Raw genomic sequence first — 27,549 nt, 5'->3', positions numbered from 1 at the left:
GCAGGTTGGTGCTGCGGTCGTGGGGGGCGAGCTCAGGACCTGAAACAGGTCAGAGTTCGCTCTGCAAGAAGTTGTTTGAAACACCGAGGCTACTAAGATGTGGGACGATCATAGCGAAGCGGGCACCCAGAAGGGTCTCTGCTGATACAAGCAGTCAAAACAGGCTCTGATGCAGAAGACTGGTTACATGGTCTACAAACCAAAAGCCTCAAGTTCTTATCCACACTTCTCCACTTGATCAGGCTGTGTGAGCCACAATTTATCACCCATTGCCACAGTTCCATAAACTGGGAGGGCCTAGAAAAACAGAAGATATTGAGCACTACGGCATTGTTTAAAATGCTTCAGGTAGATGCTCAGATTCTGATGAAAACGTAGCTGTTGCAAACGTGTGTGTATTTTTTACATGCTGCCATGGTCATTGAACTGACTGCTTTCTACCAAGATGTTATTTAGGGGTGAGCGAAATTTGTGCAACTTGATTCCGAGGGATAAAGCATAATTTAGGAAAAATGAGGAATTGCAAAAAGTGTCAATTCACCATTCAGCACTGTATTTTTAGCACGAGTTGAGTCTGATACAATGTTTTTTTAACAACAGGATGCATTTAACACTAATGAAAAAAATAAGTCTAAAAACACAACTGCAGTGCACAACAGTCACTCACGTTTTGGTTTTCACATTGTCGCTCTGCACACCTGCGTTATGTTTTTACCTTGAACGGCAGCGTAATTTTCGTAATTTCACATAACATCCATAATGCAAAATGCCTCAAATTACGCAAATTATGCTGACTTCATTAACATTTCACCCGGGCCCGATATTAATAGTTATGGTCTCCCTGAAAGCTCTAAAGTAGTCAAAATGCTTAACAAATGTGCTGTAAAGTCTAAATACAACTAATGTAGACACAAAAATCCAGACGGGCATTCGGAAATGTTTAATCATATACTAGCAAACCAGCCCACAGCATTCAGTAATGTCTCTTTCACTGGAGAGAAATATGTGAACCCCCATCTTCAGAGCTAGTCTTCAGAACAACAAAACGGTAAAAGGTAAAGTCTGCAAAGAAAGTGCTGAGTCACGACAAGATTGGAACACTACAGACAACACATTGAAGACACCAATCTGAGCTTTAACCCTAGTGTTGTAAATAGTACATTTGCCTTACCGTCAGATCTGAGGCCAAGAGACAGATCAAGGCAGAATCACAGCAGCAGCTCCCAGGCCTGCTTACGCCGTGGGACTCCACGCCAACACAGCCACGTGCCAGAGCCCAACTGCTTTGGATCCATCACTGTACCAGGATGAGACATATCTGGGAGCCCAGCATGGACGCATGCCATGCTCCTGGCCCTCTGAAGTGCTCCGGCAGCTGAGCCCATGAAGGTTGACGTCTGGCTGCTGACAGCTGAGACCGTGGATATTGGGTTTCACCGACATCAGCAAAGCCACGTCCGAGAGGGGTCGCAGAAGAGAGCGACTGGGCCTTCACCATCCATGTGAGTAGCTTTCTGGAATACTTGTTTACCTACCAAACACAGTGGTTTATGCTCCTTTTAGCACAGGCTTAGTTGTATTCACACGTTTAAAGAAAAAGAAACCTCTTAAGATTAGATATAAGCGTAGTAGCACTAGATTCAAATCGTGTCCGTATGCCCGGGCAAATAACGGGTTATGCCTGAAGTTTTTTTTTTTTAAAAAGGTACACATTCTGTGATAAATACTTCACAAATGCAGTCCACTTCTCCCCTCCTATTCTTCCTTCTATAATTTCACTATAACTCGAGGTGCAAACATAAAAGCTATGAGATACACAGAAGTTCAAAGAGGAACGCAGCCTCTTCTTTTTTTAGCTTGCCAAAATACTAGCAAAAACCCCAACAAAAGGGCATAAGCTTCAGGCAGCATCACCCTAAACGCAACCTGGTGAGCCAAACACATATACCTTTCAAAGATGCTCGAAGAACACAGGACAGGTTTCCTCTTGTTTGGGGCTCATCAGTGGACACACCCCGAGGACAGGAACACTCCATGATAGGTGGTTATCGTCTTACTTACTGAAGCCTCTTAGTGTACTCAAACTACATAGTTTATTTTGCTAGTGCACATAGGACATAGCATCCAACAAAAAAAGTAATGACAACCCCATTTGTTTTAGATTTTGTGCTTTGGATACTGTGCTTTAGCAAGACACAAATCATTCATCACAAAGACAGCATCAGTGCAGACTCTCTATACCTTTGCTCATCTTTTAGCTCTCCAACTGAATGACCTCACACATCGAATAGCGTTTGATAAGGTCGCCTGGGTGCAAGCTAAAAATTAGAGATTCGAGTAATTTGTATTAAGCATCTGCAAACCACTGTTAAGGCCTCAACTTACGTACTGGTTCTGGGGACTTCTTCATGTACATTTCAGAAGTCATTAGCAAACCATTTAGGTTAACTCTGCTGGTTGGACACCTGCACCACCACATTTTCAGGGGTGGATGCGGAGTTAAAGTGTCAGGATCGCCTGTAGCTCGTTTTTAGTGATGGGTGGCCTATAGATGGACCAGAGAGCCAGAAAATGGTTTTGCCCAAGAAGCCAGAAGCATGTCTATGAGGGTCTCGTAAAAAGGCAGAAGAGTTTCAGTCAGTGCCAGGTCAGGCCGGAAGACCTCAGTGAGGAAATTCGTTTTTATCTCCATAGAAGAGAAGTGAAGGTCAAGGACGCTGAATCACAGAGACAAAAGATGTCATTTCTCAGTGTTGAAGGAGTTATCTAACCAACAGGTCTTCTGTAGATCCATGTCCCAATTGCCTACATTATCAAAGGGGGGGGGGGGGAAATCCACTGTTACCTCTATATGGCTGGCTTTGGTCAGAGTCGGAGCCAAAATGTTGGTATAAAGTCTGTGCGCAACGCATAGGAGTGCAATAGTGGCTGAGCCTGAGGCTTTTAATATTGGCTAGCAACATCGGGATCCGGGCACTGTCTATTTTGTGGTTGAAATTAATTCAGATCAGAGTCAGAACCAATGACGGGTTGCGATTCATCTTCTGGCAATGGTGGTGCAAGCATCGTCATCCATGGACAAGGCAGAATTCAGCACTGAACTCTCAATGGAGCCGGTGTGGGACCCAATGAAGGCTCAATGGATATATACTAGGCTGAGGGCAAACACACCAGTGGTAACCAGTCTAGAGGCCCGAGAGGATTTTTGGAGCCAGAAGGGGCATGGGGGAGGGGAGAAGCGGCATATCAGCATGACTTTTCAAAAGACTTCGATCTGCCGCAATGTCGCAGATGGACACAGAGACTCCGGGTGTATCTGGACAAAAGACAGAATTGGCTCATCAGTGGAACGGGAGTGAAACCTCGAGGCACAGTGACGCCCTTATGCATTCTCTGGAAAAAGAGTTCTAGTGTATATTCTTGGACTGGGACAAAACCTTCTTGCACAAAGATGATCTGCCGTAGGAACAACTTCAGGTGTGGGTCCACACTTCACTTTGACCCAAAGCGGGAACTAGGTGGAATCTTGTGAAGTTTCGCCACAAAGTTTTGCTTCTACAAATGGCCTTTGGACTCATTTGCACACAGATGTTGCAGACCTTGTAGTTGTGCACCGAACTACAACACCAGACACACATCTTGTGGAATCTGTGTCAGACATCTGCTTGTGATAATCATTCAAAGTGTTTAACCGTGTAGTCTTCGGGTGTGACATGCTTCCTTGCACACTTTTTATTTATTTATTTTTTTACATGAATTTGTAGAGTGAAGTGAAAGAGGAGCATAGCTCCCGAACCGCGTCTAAAGGTACAGAAAGAAATAACAGAGGTCGGTGTGCATAGGTGACACACATATGTGGCTCCTTTCATCACTTCTGAAGTGTGGATGCAGACCCTTAGACCGCCACTTGCTGGTGCTAGCGCGCCTGGTCCTTAGTAAGTAAACTTACAAGGGGACACGTATAGGTCGATTAACCTTTTGGATCGCATGGGGTATCCCAGTTATGCGGTAGACTATTGAACCATCAATAACACTATAATCAATATCAAACGTTAATGAAAACCTATCTAATAAGAAATACCATCACTCTCAAAAGGTTAATCATTTTTATTCCCTATTAGTTACAATTCTAATCAAAAACTTTTATTCAACTTTGTTAATCAAGCTTTATTAATCATCATGAAGCATTATTCAACCAAGGATGCAAAATCAAACAACTGACTAATAATTTCTCAATACATTATATAGTAATTCAGCAAAGCAATTTCGTCAGTCAATTGTCACCGTCAAAGTCACCCTTGTCAGCCTACCTAACCCAGATTAGCATCAGCATGTGGGTCTTCATGCTGAAACAATTTGGAAAAACATTAATTTGGAAAAAAATCTATGTAAGAGAGTAAATATTTAAAACAGAGCAGTTGGTACCTAGAAGAAAAAGCACATATTAGTCAGTCACATTATTATAGCTTCCTATCCAAGATGGATCACCAACGAGTCAGTCTTCGTCTCCAGATCATCAGTCATCAGCAAGAATCAGGCACTTCTGACAGAGTCTCCTGACGTCATCAACTTTCTCCTCTCCACTCTCTTTTCTCCCCTTGTCATGACATATTAGGGTCTCTCAGTCCGTCCCACTAATTGCTCAACCTTATCAGAAGTTATGACTCTAACCTATAGTTTTTGTTTACCGCATATACACGTCTATTCAGGATTTAAGTTCCATTAGTTTGATTGGTTCTTCTGTCGATGAGAACATCATCCGGCTCTTCAGGTAACTAAATTGTTGCACACAGTCTTTTAGTCAGTGCTTCCATTGTTCAAGTCCTGGGAAAGTGCGTTTAGCCTATACTACACATAATTGTATCTTCATCATCTCCTGTCTATGGGTACATTTGCAGAATGTTCTAGCAGAGCCTTCTGAACTCTGCACAGTTCAAGGTCCTTCTCTCCAGTTCCAGTCCTCGGAAGCCTTGTTGCGTCTCCACGTTAAAGCAAGCAAGGCCCAGCGAAAACCAGGCCCTTAGCATGGCTAAGTTAAGAATGCGAATTAACACAAAAGATAGGTTATACATCCAGTTATGATATATTAATACATTTTACATGAATTTCTCATTATTTAGCATCTTGTTAATACACAGTGACCACTCCCTGTGGGCACATTTTACTTACACACGTTATTTTCAAATATTAGTTTCTTTATCGAATGTTCTCATTAGTAAACACACGCAAATCATAAAAATTTCTCATATGAGCATATCTGCTCCAACACTGGCATACAGGAGCACTGCTTTTTGAGTTTCACAATCCATTATGGCATCTGGGAATATTCACAAGGTGAGGAATATGCAGTTATAAGTAACCATCGGAAAAATATGTTAATAAATAACACTATTATAGTATACCAAACTGTGCAGTCAGCCTGACTCTAAACTTAAAATATCTTTAGAGATGCATATGAAAGGAACAGAAGGATATTTCATGACAAGCAGATGCCTTTGAAAGACTGCCTGGGATGAACCAAAAAAAAATAAAAAGTTACGTCAGGTGACCCTTGACCGGCTTCACTACTTTTTTTAAGGAAGCAACCTTGTCTGAAACCTTTCTAATTACTTACGGGTTAACCCATATCTGTCAAGAGCAACATACACACACTGAACGACAATACATTCAGAAATCATCGGGCATTGGTAGAGGCATAAAGCTCTTTAGAGCCTGTTAGAAGTCCATGGAAACTGCGCTATGCAAAGCTTGAATTTAAACTCTTTGTTACAACCAACCACAGATGTAGAAGTAACATTTCTGTCATTTTGCAGAAGGGAGCACTTCACACAGCCTGTGTCCTCTAGCTGAATAGATCAGGGCAGGATAGCTGAAAAGAAATGGAGAAAGCTATGTAGCACAACCAAAACTCACATTTGTTTCTCATCCATGCAGTGAGCCATCACTCGGAAGCACTGAGAAAAAAAATCTGCTGAAAAAAAATGAATGTATCATCAGTATGGCTACAACTAGAATTTCACAAAGTATTTCTGACTAATATAAGGCCAAGGAATGTCACAGAAAGGACATTCTAAGGAGTATGAGACAGTAAAACACCCGAGGCATCTACCTTTTTATGATCTCCGTAACCATTATGAAGACAGTCAATAACAATGTGGACTTCACCAGCAGGGTGAGCACTCGCTGTAGAGGTATTGGTGCAAACTTAGAACTCTACCTCAATTCACTTTGGTGCTCACTGCATCCTTCAAAGTTAATAAACGGACAACCATTCAGTTTGCTAACGCAACCACCAACGGCTAACCAACTTGTGATGTGAACCATACAAATCGCCAATATCTCTACAAGAAATCAAACAGCTGCAAAAGCAAGTAAATTGAAAGGGAACGAAACTGGAAGGGGCCACCCTGCACAGAACATGCTTGTCCGCACCCCACCCCCACACACACACACAGGGGCTGTGGGGGCCTTTGTTACGCCCCTGGTGCAACCCTAATATATCAAAAATGCCAAAGGACAATCAAATGCAACTAATGTTACATTTACAAGGGTTTTTGGCATTTCTTCACAAACTCTAAACTTAACCATTACCACTAAAAATTTCAGACATATGCACTATGATTTGAACCTTAGTACTAAACACTGAAACAACCGTAACTATGACGGCCTTATCTTCCAGGATCGCGTGTCCCCAGGAACTAGTCTTTCCTAGTTATCCTAACCATTTTAAACCGCTCCATCCCGTTGACTAACTGTAACCGTAACACCCAGGGTTAAGCTACACATTCACAGTGATTCTGGGTGAAATGGAGTAAAAAAATAAAAATAAAAAAAATAAAAACATTGCATTCGAAAATATTTCAAGGGGGCACAGTGCTATCATCGTTAAATTATGAAAATGTTTGTACTTTAGGAAACCGAAACATGAACTAGTGTACATGATAGACTATTTTTTTTTGTAGTCTTATAAAGGGCGAACCCGACCCGAAGGTACTGGAGCGCTTTACATAAGCACTAGTTACATCAAACAAGGTCACAATTTTTTTTAGGCACACGGAGATTAAGTGATCTGCCCAGAATCACAGCTTGTTGAGCCGACGCCGAGACTTAAACTCGGTTCCCCAGTTACAAAGTCGCCTACTCCTGCTGAAATGTCACATCATTTCTATGAATTGCTGTACTATCCATTTTCAATGTGTCCCAAAATACTGTTGTAAAAAAGCAACTTAAGTCTTGGAATAGGAGTTTTGATCCTGATGACTAATAATCATTTATCATGATGGATATTCATTTGCCACCTTTAACACACTAGCCTTACATGTTTTTGCTTTCTTTTTAGGGAGGGGCGGAGTGTGGTATGCAGCAGTCACCTGCATATAATCAAAAACAACCTTCCACTGTCTCTGCCATTTTAAAAGCCCCAAATAAAAAATGTGCTCACAAGTTAGCCACTGAATGTGGTTCTAGAGATCGTAGCCAGATTACCACGGACCTAAGCATGCGTGTCCTTTTGCCTGTATGTTATAAAACGTATTAGCTCAATGTTGGACCCTAGATTTTAAAAGTGAACACCTAGCCGTGAATAAAGATCTGTCACATTTTTCCTTACTCCTGGATTGATTTAATATGGGATTACCTATGTTTTTAGTGGTGTACAGTAAAGAATCACTCGCAGCAATTGTATATGAAAAAGTAAGGAAGCTCAAGTTATGGCATGTCCAAGTCCGACAAAGCACCAAAAGAATAGGGGTGCATCAATTTAGATTATTTAACCACAATTGTTTTCTTAAAAGGCCTATATCAACGGAAGAACTGAGGACCCTCTGCAGTTAGAAGAGGACTTTAAGTCTATGCTGGTGGCTCAAGCACATTCTTCAACACCTTTGTCCGAAGTATCAATAGCCACCTGCAGAAAATAAAACCACAAGACACAGACTATTACAAATTATGCAGTCCCCGTATCATGGACTTTGATCTTCCATAACAAAGGAAATATATTCCATCTGTCAGTACCAGAGATAGCCCAGCTGCGGTGGTGGCTTTGTAAGTAAGTACAGCAAATCCAAGGCCTGTACAAGTGACACAGACTGCTGCCGACAAATGGTTTACAGTTTATTTAGACTAAAAGTCTGGGAAGTACGAGCTTCTAAACATGGCTTTTGTAGAATTCACATTTAACTCAAGGCAGCCACAGGATTGCATGGATTAGGCCAAGGTACCAAAAAAATAAACTCAAAAAGTGATTGCCATAGGCTTTAAAGGTAGAGATCTATTACACATTTTAATTCATTATACCTCCCCGGTTACATCCTGGAAGGTGGGTAAAAAATATAATCTGTCTCTTACTGAAATATTTTACAAGTTGCAGGCGTAAAATGTGGCAGAAAAACTGTATTTTGGCAAGCGACCTGTTGAAAGGTACGCCTATTTACTTTAACATAATTACAAAGTACAGGGGCAGATGGCCACGAATCAAACTATTTTGGTAAGATCGGGAAGGATGTTGCTATCAGTTTTGATTTAGTAACGCATTTTAAATCTGTGGAAAATTTAAGTATTTTGACTTGCATACATTTTATCATACTGCCAGACCAAATAGGTCTCAAAAGGAGTGCGACTCAACTTGTGTTAAAATTCAGTGGGTTAAACTATTGCAGCAGGTTAGACTTTCAAATCCCAGCATAGCCGACTCATCTCTTAAATTTTCCTGAGGTCAATAAAACAAGTATCATGGAGTTGAACACCTCCTATTGTTTAGGATGAAAATAATAGGTGGCTATGCTTGTGGTGGGTATAATATATGCAATCTGGTTACATTAATAGTAACTATTTCTTATCAAATAGTGTTACCAAAGGTCATACCTTTGGGTCAAAGAAGAAAAAGTGTTTAAAAAAAAAAAAAAAAAGATTCAACCAAATTAACAAAAGAAAATAATAATCGCTAGCTCCTTTATCAGTAAGCATGCAGGGAGGGGGAAAAGGGGTTCCAGGTGTTATTCCACACAATTTTCTAAATCAAAAAGGCACTTTCAAGGTTGTTTTGACATCATTTTGAATAAAAACCCTTGACGGTGCTAGCATGCTTACAATAATAAGAGCTTCTCTTCAGATAGCAAACTTTCTTTTTAAAGAAAAATACAAGCAGGAAGGCACCCAGTAGCCAAGACCACCAGGGAAGAACTAAATTGTAAATAAATGTGCTCTCTGAAACTCTCTGGAGCACCCATAACAACATCTAAGAACATGAAAGAAAGGTACCATCAGGCAAACAGGGGAAAGAAAAGTAAGTGGGAAGATTCCTACTGATCATCAAGGTCTGGTCTAGAGACTAGAAAAATCTTTTCAAGGCCACTTCACCTCTTCCTCCCCCCCCTCCCATTAAACAATCAAACATGTACGGAAAGGTGCCTGCACAAAAAAGTTGTACATCAAAACATTTTAGAGTTCCCACCACAGGCTCCGGTTGCCCAAGGTAAAGTATAACTAAAACAATAGTAATATTCCAAACTGCTGAGAGGAGGCTATGGTAAAGCAAAGGACCTGGAACTGCGGGCCAGGAGTCAAACATGTTGACGGCCCCTCTACCCCACCCAATCAAGCCGGGAAGGTACAGTGAGTTTAAAACAGTGTTGTGCTTTTAGTGACAGAAAAAGTGGCAGCAAGCCTTTCTATATTGGGCCATCAGTAATGTATTTTTTAGGGTCGAGCCTGCGTTGCATCGCAGCGAGACGCTTTAGTATTTTGAAAAGGGCTCGGAGCCCTGTCAACTTCACGTCAGTGTGTTTTGTATTGGTTCGTGGGCTTGCCTAATAAAATCTGCTTGCTTTCATTAGTCGAAGGCACGCATACGTCATGCCTTTTCCGGTGGCTAGCCCTCCTCGAGCGCAGCGACCAAGTACAGAAAACATGCGAGGCTCGCTGTTTTCCATCGGGCTCGTGGACTTCTTTTTCTCTAATTTACGAGCGCGATCTCGCTTGGCAGAAGTCGAGCGCTTTACATAGTTAATTTAACTTTTTCGGGTTATGTACATAAATGCACTTTTGCCCGATAGGTGAAAAGTCGGGTTAGGAGTTTACAACGCGATCAGCTCTAACATGAGCAAACGGGAGACCCGTTGCATTGTAAATGCTTGTTCTCTCATGTCGTGGCTGGTAGTAGGTGTCAAAGTGTGTGGGGGATTCGGAGGGCTCCACGCAACCCTCAAAGTCCCTTCCCTCATTACTGACAGTCACTCTGTAGACAAACTCACTTTTACAGAGTCCATGCTGCCACTGGCAAGTTGGAAATCGTGTATCTGATTGCATTTTTGTAAGGAATAACTGAACTTATCTACAATGCTTAAATTGTTAATTTACTTCCAGGGGCGCTACATTAAAATGTTTAAAGACCTCTGTGTTAGAACGTCATGCACTTGACAGAGCGTGTAAGGGATCAGATCACAAGCAGTATGACATTAATCAAAGCCACCTTTACCAAGTGACATTCCTTGCACAGGCTGGTGTAACTCCATACCCGGCATTTGCTAAATTTTTGTAAAAGTGAACAACCCTTGAAGTAAATGCTGTGCACAAAAGACATAAAAATAAAACACTAAAGACATCAAAATATAATTTTATAGTATTTGTTTCAAATTCAAAGCCTCTCGCTGGCCCTTTTCAAATACAAAGGTTCTCTAAAATTGTAAAAGCAGTACAGGATGAGTGAGTTGGCTATAACTGCTACACTCTACCATATCATAAGGAAATTAAATGGCAGGAAAATGTACCATGTTTTCCTAAATGAAGAAAAAAAAAACACATTTCTCACCTGATCCACGCACACTATATAAAAGCAGATATACAGAATTTAATATGTTTTTACATGTGTGATTTATGACATGTTCTATGTCTAGATAAAAATAGTTTAAAATGTCTGTAAAATGTCATATGATCCCAAAAAAAAGGGAATAAAAAAAAAAAGCAGTATTGGTACAGAGGCTTTGACTTTGTCTCTTTGATGATCATCTTTACAGGCCTCTGATGAGGCAACAGTTGTACAAGTTCCACCACTCGCAACTGGTACAGACCTGTATCAAATACACTAGAAATGGCCATGGCAATGTGGTAACCTCATAACACGTACAATAAAGAGGAGTTTTACACTTCTAGCTCTTTTGACATACCAGGGAAAAGAGCTTTTTCTGTTTTACGCTAAGAGACCTTAGACAGTTCCATACTTCAGGAGACACTAAAAAGGACAGTTGCAGTAGGAAAAACACTGCAACAGGTCTCACATCTTCTTGAGTTAGAGCTATTAGCGTTGTAAATTCCTAAATGGACTTTTATTGCTACATAAATTGAAAATGAGAAGTAAAACAGTTGACATAAGCGAGCCGATTCAAAGCGCCATGGCCACCAAGAGCATGAGCACAAAAGTGAGATACAAAAAGAAGTTCGCTCACGGTCAAACGTATCAGCAATCATGCAATTATCCATGTAACAGGGGCAGTCTGCAAGGCGGTAACAAAACCATCTAAAAGAGGGACAAAGAAAGCATTTTTGAAAGGCAAGCCCACAAACTAGTGAAAGTGATGGGCGTGCGGTGGGCATGGTTAAGAGCACACAATTCTTACAACAGGTCAAATCGCTTGTGAGCTCGACCTTCAAATGTGGGGAACCAGGAAAACATGGCAAGACGTTGCCTTGGAAGGATTACTGGAGCAAAAACTGAAAAGACAGGAGAGGGCCACAAGTATGATATCAACACCTAAAAATAATGACAACTTAAAAGCACAAGAACAACTGCATCATCATCATCATCATCTTCCGTTAAGAGCAAACCCCCACTCAAAAAAAAAAAACAAAAAAAAAAAAAACCACATGTAGCCCCTGTGGACTCTCAGGGTTTTATTAGCAAAGCTTAAATTCTTATATGAATACTTTAAGCATACTCTGGTGAAACATTTGAGGGTAAACGGGGACAATCTAGAAATTTCATTCCAGAACCAAGCTATTAATATCACATCCCTGTAAGAAATGTAACTCCTCACCGTACCCATCACACTTCAAGTATTTCATTTGATGGAGTCAGAAGATGTAAACTAGGAAGTATGTAGTTTATTCACATCACCATTATTTACACCACCCAATCCATGAAACAGACACATGCTAGATTAGGGACTACTCACCACTAAAGTCAAAGGGCAGTAAAATCAAGATACAGCTTATGAGAATTATCGGAGAAGATAGCAATAAAAAAGTGAAAATGAAATACATTAACTGAAAGTTACTACACATCACCCAGTATTGCATCAGCTATTCCTCACTCAATTTAATGAGAAATAAGTAATGGTAATGCCAATAGGTCTAGCGTATGACAAAGTGTTTCTTCTGTCACAAGTGAGTTTAAGCACTCGATAAATCATCATACATGTGCTTTTGCGTTGATACTCTTTCTTGGGAGGGGGTACACCTGGGTAAAAGTCATAAGTCCCAAAAAGAGTCATATGTAACATACCATCTTCAGAGAAAAGGAAAAAAGTTGGGGGGCGGGGGTATTTGTCTCACTCCGAGTTATGTTCATCCAGATAGGGTGTGTTAGAAGTCAGGAAACCCCAACATCTACAAATGATTTTCACAATAAATAAGTCAGGCCTACGGTTTTTGTCATTACGTTTCATAAACAGATCAGTCCACAGATTCTCACATAACTTAACCCAATGAACCGATCAGCCTATAGCTTTTATCATTGGCTATTCCCCATAACCAACCCAAGTCTACCGTACTGCACTTGATCTTTCTCACAAGGTCCTCAACAAGTATTATCACAGTGCAAATCAAAGTTTGTCAGAGGAAGCCTTGCCTGCTAAGGTAATCTGCGAAGACCGCATAAAACAATGGCCCTCATGTAGAAATGAATTTTATGGCTGCAAAGGTAAAATGAGCTTTTGCAACTCTAAAATGGCATTTTTAAAAATACAAAGCCGATATTGCAATTAAGCAACATGTTACCATGTTGCAATTTGAGTTTGAGTAAAATACCAAAGTGGCATTTGGAAGGGGCATATCAAGGCTTCTGCATCCAAATACCAATTCTTAAGTTATTTATTAATGTTTTACAACTAAAATCCAGTCACAAACATTAATATTTTACCACCACCTGCAAAAGCATTTCAGAACGGGAAGGGGATCCTTCCCCTTTGTGAATGTAGACAAAATAAAGTGTCTGAAGGGGGGGCAGATGGTGTGGTCCCTGGGACCACTGCTTGCTCCTTACAAACATTTTTTTTTTTTTTTTTAAAACACATCCAGCTTTCATAAAAGGCTACATTTAAGGGGAAAAAATGCTTTGCTTAAAACTGATTATAGACATGGCAGTCTGCTGTCTCCAGTAGTCCACCATGCCTGTGACTCTAGCTAATCATAGTGCGTTGCCTATTAATGAGACCAGTCGAAATGAAACCCACTACAATTTGGTATTATGTGAACTAACCTATTAATACATAGTTTGGTTTACAAAAGAACAATGCATTCAGTAGAAGTCGGTGCGCAAATTGCAACCACTTCTTTGAAATACATTAGAATAAATTGCAAATTAGAAATCCCAAGTCAGTATCTGTTGCAATTTATGATTTATTTGGACTATTCAAACATGAGGGCTAAAATACCTGGATACAAGTATAAATACAGTGTAGCATAATGCCATTATTAAAAGCCTATTGTCTTTTACATACAGGAGCACAATGACTAAGGCCTACAGCCTCAGTTCTACATTTTCATAATAAACAGATTAGACGTTTAAGGCCTTAATGAAACAATCAGTTCAACTCCGGTACGACAAATAGAGCAAAAAAATATGGTAAACTTCAGGAATACAATCATAAAATTAGAAATTGCAAAACATTGCATTTGTCAAAACAACATTAAACCCTGTCAAACAGCTTAGCAAAGATGATCACATTGTAAATATTTAACTGAAAGTGTGTGTTAGAGGAGTACGATACACCAAAACTCTTTGCCTACTGAAGTACTATGTTAGATTCTGTGTAACAAAATGCTATTTACAATACCTTGGGTTACTATCTTAGTCATAACTTTCAATATTAAATAGATTGTACTTTTTTTTTTAGTAGGGAAATATATATAAAAAAAAAAAATCAGAACAATTTGTGCATTTAAAACAGCACGATTCTAGTGCCCTAATTTTAACAATCAAATATTAATGGAACATGTAATATTGCAAAACAATCTCATAGATTGAATTAGTTTGTTGACCCCCAGTCTAACAGCAAATATCCTTTCCCTAACCATTCTGCAAAAATGGAAATTTGTCGCTGTGAAAACTTTTTTATTTTTTTGGAGGGGTGGTCACCCATGTCAAAAAATAATTACACTAACTTTCCAGGGTGAACCTTAAATTCACTAAATTAACCTGGGCTCAGCCCCCTGGTATCTCAAGCACAGAGCAGAGGCTTAACTTAAGGCAAAGTGTAAAAATTGAGTAAATTCTAATGAAGAAAATGCCACCCAAAACGACAACAATTCAACAAGGGGGAACCATACCAATGTATTTTTTTTTTAAGTTTAAAGTAAAAATATAGATAAACAGCACTAAGCTCAATGGCAGTTGGTGGAAGGGATAGACCGGGCTTTAAAAGCAATTTTAGGCCGACCGCAATGGCGCACAAGTGGAATGCACCAAGCCTATTTGCCCCGTTCTAAGATTTTACTTTCGGATTTTGTCTTTTGCTATGGAGCTCAAAATCCTCCAGCGGGGCAAGTCTGAAGCTGTATTTGATTAAGGTGCATCAAATCCAGAAACCTTTGCTGCAAGTCTCCCCCGACAGCTCCATTGGTTTTGGAAGTCCAAACATTTTTAAGTCCCCACTTCACAGGGCTTCGGGAGCACCTCCTCTGGATCACTTGTAGGACTCCCAGGGCCTCATACACAGCTCTTAGAGGGCAGTACTCACTCCTGCAGAGGCCACCAGCAAGGTCTAGTTGTTACTGGTCAACTCGTCACTTCAAGAAAAAGCTATCCTGCAGCTTGCTGTGTTCCCGAGGTGGTCAGCCAATTCACCCTTACAGTCCACTTCTTTGTCCTGGGTACAAGAGGGAGCAGGTCCAGTCTTTTAGGGCTCTTCTCAGGCCTCAGACAGCAGGTGCAGTCTTCTTCTGAAGGTCCAGAAAGTGCTGAGAAGGGTGCCTTTAGCGCCACATTTTTGGTTGACCCCAGCTTGTGGGAGGGGGTGCCCCTTGACTCCTGCCTAACCGACGGGGTAAAGGTTCACAGGGACATCCCTAACCACTTTAGTAGCAGGTCCTGTTCGCCCTACTGCAAATAATCCCAAAGTGTACCTTACTTCTAAAATTTACAATAAAAAAAACCCTCCTCCGTTTTTCAAAGTTTGTGTGCCTATACAGAGGTGTGGCCAGCGAAATTAGAAAATGCCTCTTCTGTGGTCACTCTACACTGCTTCTGGGAGTAGCTCCCCTTCCACCGAATTCGGTGCCAGCCTGGCTTTGGGGACAAAGGGTTGCTTCTTCAGGTCTCACATTCACTTGTGAAATTGCAGGCCTCTTTACAGGGTAATTTCCTCAAATATTTATTTTTAAAAAAAATTAAACTTTAGAAATGAATTAGACTTCTAATGAATATGGAAAATAGTCCTTAAAATATTACTTTAGATGTGTCCACAAAAGTCACAGGTTAAAGATTATAATCTGACCTATGATATTTCCTAGGATTCAGCTACAGCCCTGCCACTGAAAATAGATTTGGAGCCTAGTCACTAGAAGAACACACCAATTTTAGTTTCTCACATGTACCACTTTTAAATAGCATGCACTCCACATTGTGGATAACAAAAAGTACTTAAGAGTTACTTATTATGTACAACAGGAATTATCCTCTCGTAAAAATGGTTACGTTGACAGTGGTGGCAACAGGTTGTAAGTTACTGCATTCAGACTACACAAGAAAGGCCTGAAGCTAGTTTTCCTGCCACTGTAGTGGATGGTACGATCAGTATTGTAGTCCACAAGTGACATTTAACTCTGTGTCATGGGTGACACTGTAAATTGTATGCCCTAGAGGAAAGTTGAATATGCACAGACATGTGCACAGACTTTGAAAACCAGTAAAACAGATAGGGTAAAATTGAGGGGGGAAAAAAAAACACACAAAAGATGATTATTTTCTTCAGCTGTGATTTTCATTTTGGAGGAACAAACATCTAGCTGTAAGCATTGAAATATGCCATTGAGATGCCATCTTTCTAAAATAATAAATTAATTTAAAAAAGCATAACTCAACAGGCATATCTGAGGATCCCTAGGAAATTATACTGAACATTTATTTTCACAAAAGATACATCACACTTATGGCATCTGACAAATTTTCCCATTCTCATTGACACGATCAGACCTTTCATTGGCTTGTCACCAAAATCATCTCTTGTTCGCCATACTTCAATCAAGGCAACCACCACGCAGTCCTAAAATTATAAATATATAAAAAACGAAAGTTGCAAGGGCATAACTATGATTATTACAGAGCACATCTTCTATCCGTTAGTGTTTGTCAGAGAGAGTAACAAACACCAAAACCTTTATTCACCATCGCTTTCAGAGAGCTTTTATGTAACAGAATACCTTTCTACATGCTTTAACTTAGTGAAATACAAATTTGCTGATATAGACCTATTTGCTTTAACATATACTTTCATAATAATTATTAAAAGGAGCCCTCCAGCCTTAGTGATACCAATTCATAAAAATATCAGGGAACATGACTGCTCCCATTAAATCAAACTGGTCTATAGTCATTATCATTGGCTTGACACTGTAACCGACCCAAATCTACTTTACTGCACATAGGCTTGTCCATAAAGCAGTCAAACATCCATAAAAAATTACAAATATGTACAAAATTACTGCTAAGACAACCAAACACAACCATCTTAAGAAAGCCCAACAAGGATTCTCCTGGTGCAAATCTTCCACCCACGGGGTTTGTCAGAGAGGTAACCAACACCAGCCCTTGCTTTCTATAGTTAAGTGTGAGATTCCATGTAAAAAAAAAATCACCACTACTTGGTTTAACACAGTGAAATAACAATACGCACTTAAATGCCCTTTTACTTTAACATAAGCTTTTCACAAATGCCTAATCCTACTGTTTTTGTCACAACTTCTCATAATAAAACAATCAGGTCAGTAGCCCTGATCCCTGGCTTGTCATAATAAACAAATGAGTCAAGCTTTATTAAATGTAAGCTTCCCCACTAGGCAAAAAGTGAAACACTGCCATCCTTTGTCTTTAAAGGGTTTACAGAACTTCTCCCCAATCAAATGCTGTACTCAAGTGAATCAACAAGTGAGTGGTATCAGGACCTCTCTTTCTCTTGTAGTGCTTTTAAAATGTCGGTTTGTGTTGAAAACACAGGGAGTCATGAAAGCACAGCAGCCCAATCAGATATAAAAAGTATTCCCTTTATATGGGCTTTCACCTACTAATCTTATATTTCCCCTTCATCTTTTTTTTTTTTCATCTGCCATCAGGTATATGGGTATTAGTCCACATTTAGATGTTTTAATGCTATCCTGTGCAACAATATTAAGGATTGTTGCATAAAGGTTATACAAAATTTAAACAACCATGTGTCTTTCCAGTGAAGAATTAATAGATTTATTTTTAATAATATTAAAGTGAAAACGTATTTGCCAATTCGTGGTGTCACTTTACATTCCTTCTTGTACTAAATATTAGTACAAGTTGCATATCCTAGAGAAAAGCACCAACTAATTAGCCTCAATTGTAGCCTCTAGTTCGTCTGTATATTCTAATTTTTTTAATGGCCCCTTCCCCAACACCCTATTGGGGCTGAGGGAGGGAGAACGATAGGCTTTGGTAGACTGTGAGACAATCTGGAAGAAAAAAAAAACAGAACTAGAAAAGGCACAGGCGAAGGAGTTTGGGGTGACGCTTGACTGGAAAGATGGATGATTAGGAAAGTATTATTTGCAATAAACTTAAAGATTGCTCATCTGCAGAAACCATAGAACAAACAGAGCAGTGCTGCTTAAGATCACTGGCTCCAAGAAGGTCCGTCTAAAAGCTGACTGATGAATAGCAGAACGGAGGTCACAGGAGAAATGAGAAGAAGTTGTTCGAAGCGGTTGCAGTGAATTCTGCATAATTTTATTAGTATAATCGTGTGGTAAAGCACCATATTCTAATGCAGTCTCCACACAGGTTAAAATTATGATAACGTCTGTGCAGTACCGGAACAGCAAGTTTACGTGAACTGTTAGAATGTGTCTGTAGATTAAAACAGGTTATACAATTGAGCCCATCCTAGAATGCTACACAACCGTAGTAAAGGCCTGATTCACAGTGTTGAGGCACACAGGTCCCGATTCAAAGGACGGTCTAGGGATGCTGTCCTGTCTGCGCATGGCTGTCTCCAGATGACCAGTAAAGCAAAGGACATGCATCCCTCCTTCACTATTCTTTGTCTGCCATGAGCCACACGTTAAGAGGCCTGCTCATGTCAGGAGGCTCTCAATTGACAAATCATGTAGTGTAAAGAAATGCAAATATCCTTCTTACTAGGTATAAGACTGTAAACTTCAGAGCTCATTTCTGCCAAAAGCATTAGTACAGTCAGGGGACTTATTTGTGCCTGCTTGTGCTTGCTCTAAGGGAAACTAGCAACTGGTGTAAACTCCTGCAGAGAAAGGGAGGACTGCAAGTGCATTTTTAGGCATCTTTCTGGAGGGAGGCTGCACCCTTTGCACTCCTAACTCAAGAGCAAACTTTGAGCAACAGAGCAAATGCATGCAAACACATTAATTTATCCACAAGCAACATATTTTATGCAAGGATTAATTTTGGTGTATGCATTATCACTCCTCTACGTAAAAGCTTCTGGAATAGGGCCCCCACTGTTTCACATGTTGGAGGTGGCTAGAGCTGAATTTATCATGCCACCAGACAAATCATGAAAAGAACTGATACCATGATACATTGTTCGCCATTGCATAGCCTCCTCAAAATGAATCCACTGTGTGCTTCAATAAGCAGTAACTGTGGTGTGCACCTGTAAAAGACTGATAAAAAGAAGCGTTTTCTAGGACACGAAAGACACTTGGTTGGAGAACATAACGAGTCTTTTTAAAGATATATGTTTGAAGCTTTGGTGAACAAGAGTGGATTGTGGTAAGTACTGTCCAATACTGACTGCTGCACCTTTGACCCTCACCGTTGACTAGCATGCTATAAAAAAAACTTACATAACACAGAACTGCAAGAGCAGATAGTCCAACCACAGCCAAGCTTAGGTCAATGGCTAGGAGAAGGCTCTTCTGGTAAGGCCTAGGAACATGGGCAAGAGCAGCCAGTACTCGATGTAGGAGCTGGCATTCTCCCACTGGAGTGGACATGTTCTTGAAAGCACTGAATAACCCCTCTCCACCTGCACCATGTGGTTTCAGGTTATGGGCAATTCAAATTTTTCTGTCTAATTGAATGCGTTGTGTACATATGATTGTGGTAACACTCAGCGAATGCTGGTGGTGTGGAATTACAGATCATCAACCGGGGAATAAAAACAAATCTTTGAACGGTCAGGCACATACCGAAATAACGATAGATGGAGATTCACAGCAGAGGATCATTAGAATTTTGTCTATGTTTCGATATGGTATCAAAATACACTCGGTGTGCATAGTATGACATACATAACATTAATAACATTACTGTGTTATAAATGAACAACAAAAGATGGTACTTGAAGAAGCAGTACTATCTAGAGCAGTGCATTTCAAGCAGGAGTTCAATAGTCAAAAGTTGGTCCTGTCACTGAGTCCTCACGGTAATGCTGATAAAGCGCCTATGGAAAAGACAACAAGAATTCACAAAACCAAAAGATCTTGCTCCTGAGACCCATTGGCTTTTGGTGACGCTGTAAAGTGAAATAAATAAACCAAAGGCATGATGATGCAGCCAGCCACATTATTATTTTATATGCATGCGTCCCCATGCACGTGTGCCTACAAAGTGACTCACTTTTTTTGTTTTGTTGTAAAGGTGGAGGAGTCTGGAGCAACTGGCTTCCTGTCCTGGTCCTCCAAAAAGAAAAGCAGGTGGGGCGGGGTGGAAGCAATGTGGAGCAGGCGACAAGAAGAAAGCAGCACTCAAGGAAGAACCACCATGGAAAGCAGGGGAGAAGCGCAGCAGGGAGAAAGCACCACAGAGCACAGGGGAGTTTGGTAAGGGAAAGAAGCACACAAGACTGCTCGCAACACAAAGGAAGACAGCAGTGCGGTAGCTGTAGCTAATTAGAGAGATAATAAAGAGGATACGCTTCGGGTGAGGGACAAACGTAAGATGGACAACCGAGAAATAAGAAGCAAGCATATGAGAGTGACCATAAGGCCAACCAGCAATAGGAGCACTGTAAGCACTGTAAACTATTGGAAAGCCCACAATAGGTCAGTTGCAACCAGACAGCTGTGCTGTCTGGAAGGCTCATCTTAAAACTGTAATAAAATTCACGTAAAAACGGAATGGTAAAGTTAAAGCCATGGGTATGTGAAACAGAAACAAACCTGACCAGCAAAGATCACATACAGAGCAAACAAATATGAACTCCAAAAAGATGCCTAGTATGATTTTGGCTGTTTATCTACCACAACATAAAGTGCCTCTGCACATAAAATCAGACGCGGTATCGCCACCCAACTTAATAGTGCTTAATTTAACAATGATTGAATCACCTAAGGCCAAGTTGTTGTTGCGAATATTAAACTCGGTGTCCTGCGAGTTGCACACATTTGTGAGAAGCATTCTACCCACTAAACTATCACACATTTGCAAGCACTGGGCTTTAATAGTACTCTGCCCTATGTTTTTTTTGTACCCGCATTGGTTTAGCTGTCCTAAGCAATGTTAGAGCCGAGTCTCATTGTTATCCAGCTCCACGCTGCTGATTTATTTACCTTGACAGAAAGAAATCTAAGGTGGCCCCCAACAAGATTTGTAACGTAACTACAGAAGGCATACAATTTGGAGCAGGTATATGGACCTACTAAGCAGTCTTGAAAATACCAGAAACAGAGGCATAACTTTGCTTAGTTGCACACACTTGTTGCTGGTCATATCACATCCAAGTCGCAAAATGTCCCAGTCTCATAGTAGCGGAGGTCACAGGCTCTCCGGTAGTCCCAACTATTCCTAACTATCGTGCCAGCGATGCTTTATTCACAAATTTCGTGGCGACAAACAAGCGCAACACGTTTCAGAGAACGTGACTCCTTGATCACGGGCGTTGCTTGCTGCACATTTCTCTCACATCCTGCCCGAGTGCAGAGAAAGCCAGGATCCCCGACAAAAGCCAGATGACTTGGAGAAAGCAAATGTAAGTCTTGTACATCCCTGTATAAATATTTATAATTTACCCACGTTTTAGTACCTTGGAATGAGCTCACATTTCAAAACAACCACCAGCAGCGCCAAAAGACGGGCCGTGGCCTGCATTTGTGATTTTTCTGCTTCATTTTATTGTCTGGGGGAACTGTTCTGACTCAGTTGTATGGTTTAATGCAGCTTGGGAAGAGAGGAGGAAGCCCTCCTCCGGCTATAAGAGCGAGCGATGCGGAGCCATGGGAGGACAGGGTAGTGATTAGCAGGGGGGTGGAACAGGTGCTGTTAGAGGGCAATGGGACGTCTTCCCTTGGAAAAGAGTTGGGAGCTAGACCTTTAGCGGTGGGCGGTTCAACTATGCTCCACCCTCCCACCCGATTTGTGTTGAAGTTAGAGCATGGTAGACTGAGTGAGCACGTTGGCTGTAGGGAGGTCATTTGAATTAAAAAGGTCCTTTGGTTTGGCTTACTTTTGAAGAGTTTGGCGCGTTCAACTGGCGGTTGGTAGTTGTCGCTTAACAGGTGCAGTCAAGGGTGGCAGATTTCAGGTAGACGGTGCATTAAACGCTGGCCTCATTACTGGTCGAGCAGATCAGTTCGAGGAAGGGTATGGGGACGGCAGGGAACTAGAGAAATAGTTATGACGAGTTAAGACAATGTTTGGTTAAAAGGTTCTGCCTTTGGGGGCCTAAGCTACGAAAGAGGGTAACGGGGGACATGTTGGTAGTTTAGGGAAAAGGCTGTTTGGGGGGGCGGGTTCTGCAGCGCGAGAACCTTTTGGAAAGATTCACATTGGTGTATATTGAGGCCAAATATTTAGCCTGTAAGGTTGTATCTCCGGTCTGCCATGATTTTGTGGCACTTTCAAATTAACTTTATTCTGTACGTATTTTTAAAGCACGTTATAAATGTAGCGTTAGTCTGCACTAAATATATTTTCGCACCTTTAATTGCATGCTGTTTTTGTCGACTGATTGTGGGTGCTTGGTACATTATCTAAATTCGGTACCTTTACTACAGAGCCTCATAACTGTAGAATGAATGCATAGAACACACACAACACATTTATATATCTCACTTGGTGGGTTTGTGATTTACTACGATGGAAGCCTTGCAGCCATCAAACTATTTTACTGGCCCAGGTCCAACTGCCTGAGCTACATGGATTCGCCGTAGGTCCCAAACGCTCCCCACATTTCTTTGCCTCAGAGTTGTGCACCCTCCATTATTGCCTTCAATCCCATTCTGTGATATAGGGCCGTTGTCTATCATTATGCCCCCATGCTCTGCCTTTCGTCTGCTACTTGCACCGATGGTGCTGCTTAGTTGCAAGCGAGGGCCTGGCCTGCACAGAAAGGAAGAGACATTTTGCTACAAGGCTGTGTAAGCCATAGGAGCCAGTCCTCGTCTCAGTAGTCTTTTGGTATCTGTTTTCTTTCAGTATTTAGAATGCTTTAAGATAACGCGGAAACAGCAAGAACTGTTCCTGACAGGAAACAAGAGGGGGGAGGGGGACTACAAAAATGCCTGGAACCTAAACAGAGAAGGAAGCTGCGCATTTTACACAGCAAACGGTAGACTCGCCCCCAGGGGGCATGTGAGAGCATCTCACGTACATAGCGAGGAGTCTAAATCGGATAGACAAGGATCATCCACAAGAGTGGCTGCGGCTGACCAATCTTTCGGAGGTCATCTATCCCGAAGATAGGGAGCACTGGGTGTTTACAAATCTGCAAAGGGTCTGTCAGCTGCAGAAGCTGCTGTCAGGACCGAATGGTGGATAGTTGCTCTGTGAGGGGAGTAAAATAACTTGACTACTACTCTTTCCTACGTATGTCTTCCACAGTTCAGCGCACGAGGAGGGGTCTGCTGGCTCCATGGACTACTTCCGCTATCAGACTGTGTGTGACGTCATGTGCACAGGTTTGAATACTGGTGGATACTTTCAGTCTTTCGTCCTTTCCGGGTCACTGAAATGCATGCCCTGGGGTAACAAACATCTGTTTTATAGCGCATGGAAAATAAACACCTGGCACCATCAGGTGAGGATGCGCCTCAAAAAGGCGCGCTGGATTTTGCGAGATGGGAGAAGTATGGTGCCGCAGAATGCGGTGTGAATTAGGATCTGAGAATCCTGAGTAGTGCATTTGCACTTGCAGCTAGATTGCACACTTGAGATTTTTACGAGTGTTGATAAACACGACAGCGTTCTCTTCACGACTACATACAGCCTGTAATACTGGGACATGTAGGAGGAGGGGGCGGCCAGATCAGCGGTCTACTGTAGAGACTCTTCAGAAGCAGAAAAGGAAATTAACTCTGCTCTCAATGTTACACTCCACCTGCCCCCGCTGCACAACCCGGGACCATCGTGCTGTACGTACTACACGGGTTGGCAAGGCCTATATGAGTGTGGGTGTCATTTGTATCGCGTTTGCTTCCGCGAATGTTGTCTAGAGTTTGTGTAACTTCTTAACACCCAAAGTGAAGAGTAAAAACTCCAACCCCTGCGAATTTGTTGAAACTGACAGAAGGGACTGCATAAAGTTTCGAGTCATTGCTAAGCGGATTTAATACACTTAACATAAAACACACAAAATACATGTATAGGGCAGTTTCTGAATTTAGATTAACCCTCATTTCTGCAGTCTAAACTAGTATTCCCTAAAGCACCAGTGCTATCCCAGATTATTTGGTGGTTAAAACAAGACTATGGTTGTAAATTGAGCCTACAAATTTTCACATCGTTTACCGATATTCTGTGAAATTTCGAACACTTCAATTGCATCAATTTAGGAACCCGCGACGGCACAGCGTCAAATCCTCTGCATATGATAACAGGCTGCGAAGAGGGTGCACGGTATGTGAAGAAGGGGCGTTCCATTTGAACTGAATACTTTGCGCCCAGAGGGCTCTCGGCGGCGCATTAATGCATTATAAGCGTCTCACTCCTCTATAGATTTTCCACACTTATTTTCCGGTTGGGGTGTTAAATGTTTCGTTTTAAATAGTACTAGTTTCACAGTTCTCAGCGTATGGTAACTTCACTGCTGAATTATAGGGCAATGAGGAGATGCGTTCCGCCAGGTCAGTTTCTTTAAGGCAGGTGCGGTGGTTGAGGGGGTGGGAGGGGTAATCACTTGTCAGACTTGGTTCACATTTCCTGAAATTTGAACATCAAATCCACTCACAAGGACCGTAATGCATTTACAATTTTCTAAGGTGGTTTTGGAAGCCACAATAATTCCAAAAAGCTGTCGCACGCGTATCGGCTGGCTTTGCTCAGCAGTAGGTTCTCGCAGTGGCGTAGCGTGGAGGTGCAGGGGGGGCCGGCCGCACCGGGCGCAACATCTTGGAAGAGACTAAATCCACGGGTTAGGGGGCGCAAATTACTTGCCTTGCCCCGGGTGCTGACAACCCACGCTAGCCACTGGGTTCTCGTAGATGACCTCAGGGCACTCATGCTATTCGTGGTGGGCAGAATCTCAAACTTCTTACATACTGACAGTTTATTCTACCCACGGGTGATGTTATAAATGTCTGCCTTCATGGGGAGCTCTATCGTCGCACGTGGCCCCCTGGTGCTATCGATACTGGCAACAAACACTGAACACCGACAAAATCAACCGAGACAGATGTGATGGTCTTTAAAGACGACTAAAAAGTGATCCTCAGGGCAATAGCCGCAGTGGTAATTTTGCTCCACTGGGAGATCCTGGCCCTATCCCTCCTAGAGTTGAAAGCTAGCTTGTCGAGATCACCAGCTACTTTTCTGAACTACTTTATTGGAACTAGAAATCGGGAGGTGTTACACTGGATATAACAGGGAAATTTGAAGCATGTTTCCAAGAAAATGCAGTGCCAGAGGCTCACACCTCCTTCCTAAAGGTGCTAGAGACACTCAATATGGTTCACACAGGTGCTTGGAGTATGCATTTGCCAAATAAACGTTATGTTAAACCCGTTTTTCTCGTGTTTGGGCACATCATTCCATCTTTCAAGACCAACCCACAGGAGTCACTCAGAATGGAGGGGCCGCCTGCAAAATGTGATCAGGGGCCACTAGGATCCGGCACTACATAGATAAAGGGACATGGCTGTGTGGAGCCTATGCCCCCCCCTTCCCAAGGGCGATGATCAACCCATACTACAAAGGAGGCAGCGACTTGCATTACTGCCGTGGTCAATCCCCTCATCCAGGTCCGTTAGGCATTGCATGTTAAACGTTTTTAATAGTAGAGACATTACATTATTAAACAGTATAGTGTAAACATAGAAACCTTGCAAAAACTAACATTTGGACACCAGTTTCTGTTTGCAGATGCTAGACTGTGCGGCTACACAACATATGGCATTTGACTGTAAGAATGCAATATCAAGTTCCCCATCAAAATCGATCAGAGTTGCAGACGCATACCTGCTCAGTTGTTCCACGTTATGTGTGACATTTGCAGCTAGTCTTAGCTTTTTTTTTTTTTAGTATCCGTTACTTTTTGGTGCTGCCGACTAACGCGAAATTACGAGTGCCAAATGGAATGCTTTTCTGCCAAAAAAAGCCAGGACTGGCTGATTGTTTCACACGTGACATGGGGTTACTTGTCAGCCATAAAAGATGTAAGCCTAGCAGAGGTGTGACACCCTTGCCGTTGCTTGCATTGGTTCTCGTGAGTGTCATGGAAAATACACGCCGATGTTTAAAGGGATCTATATGGGAGGAGAATAAACAACACCTTAATACAAAAACAGGGGAATAGCAAAATAATCACTAAAAAACACCAGGCTGCTATTCCTAAACATAGCAACAGAAATAACTGCTTGTAAATCAATTACTGTTTATACTTCTTAAAAAAAAAGTAAATTAGCCCATGTCATGGGCAACATGCTATAAAAATACCACTGCATGTAAAATAAATATTTTACATTTCGGATAAACTGACAGCGTAATCTATGCACGTTTAACACCATGTGAAACATCGTACTTTAACAAGCAAACAAAAGTTTGCAGTTTGGTACAAAGTCTCCGCGGGTTTCTGTACTTGTTCTTACGTGTCAGGCAGGTGCTTCATCGCCTCCCTTCCATGATCACTTACTCAAGGGTCTCTAAGGCAAAGGCACTCACCGCCGAACATGACTCCCTTCAAGCCGTCTATGGCACCATCGACATGACAGTAGTTCTCGTAACGTTGTCTCTGCACCCAGGCAGCACCCGTACCACCTCCGGTGACTGGACAGCCTGCCTGACTCGAGGCTTCCGAATGTACCCGCACGCTCCTACTTTTCCCTGGCTCCTTATTTCCCCCGGCTCCTAGGGGCTTCCAGCCGCCGTCGACCTCTCGTCCTCTGTCGGCGTCACTAGCCTTCCAGGCAGAGAGTCGCGCACTAACGTAGAGACGCTCGCACAAGCCGCCGCCAGCCCCCTGCGCGCGCTCGTGTGAGGAGCCGCGCGCCCCCGCTCGCGAGCCACTTCCGCTTCCGTGCGCAGCTACAAACACAAACCTAGCTAAGGCCCTGTGAGTCTAGGTTTCTCCGCTCCACCGCTAAACATGGAGCTTGAATCACTTCTCAGAACCCTTCCGCATTACATCTGTCACGAGTGTACTCGGATCATTATAGCTTGCTCAATCACACAATGACATACAATTAAAAAAAATCGGTGGAAAAAAACCCACCCTAGAACAACTGCAGCCGCATACTCATTTTGCAGCTGTCTAATGCTTATGGGTGCTGAGGCCCTAAAGGAGGGACTAAGCAGGTGCTGGACGGAGAGCGACAATTTTCGAGAAGGGTTTGGAACTCCATCATGAAATGTGACACATGCCAAGCTTTCTGACCTGTTGTTTCATAACTAATTGTGTTTGAAACATTACAAATAGTGCGAGTGGAAGTTTCTAAAGCGTCACCTTTCACTTGTGGGAAAAAGAAAGCTTTAAATAAAACAAAATGAATATCTTTAGGTGGGGTTTAAACCTTAGTCAAAATGTTTTTGTGTGCGCAGAAATCTATATAAAATTCTAGCTCATAGGGTGCACCAACATCAATGACTGGGAGCAATGTAGTCCCAAAATGGCCTTTGGTGCTTCTTGATTGGAACCATCTTGTCTCTAGTAAGGGGAACCTATACAGCTGAAGGAGCATGACCTGGCT

At 41.9% G+C, this 27,549-nt stretch overlaps 1 protein-coding gene across 5 annotated transcripts in view; it reads right to left on the bottom strand.

Moving 5' to 3' along the window:
• The window catches only part of MEF2A (myocyte enhancer factor 2A), a 455,794-nt gene extending 428,861 nt beyond the window's left edge, over positions 1 to 26,933 (bottom strand). For 3 of the 5 annotated variants that reach the window (XM_069222773.1, XM_069222775.1, XM_069222776.1), the window contains exon 1: positions 26,525 to 26,838. The gene's annotated coding sequence lies outside the window, so the exon portion shown is untranslated. Of the gene's footprint in view, positions 1 to 26,524 lie in introns of all 5 variants that reach the window. The other 2 variants (XM_069222772.1, XM_069222774.1) reach the window with 2 other exon arrangements.
• Positions 26,934 to 27,549: the final 616 nt, after the last annotated feature.

This window comes from Pleurodeles waltl, chromosome 3_1 (assembly GCF_031143425.1).
Source record: "Pleurodeles waltl isolate 20211129_DDA chromosome 3_1, aPleWal1.hap1.20221129, whole genome shotgun sequence".
Classification (NCBI taxonomy): domain Eukaryota; kingdom Metazoa; phylum Chordata; class Amphibia; order Caudata; family Salamandridae; genus Pleurodeles; species Pleurodeles waltl.
Note: the sequence above shows the minus strand (reverse complement) of the source record. Positions and strands in the feature narration are given on the sequence as shown.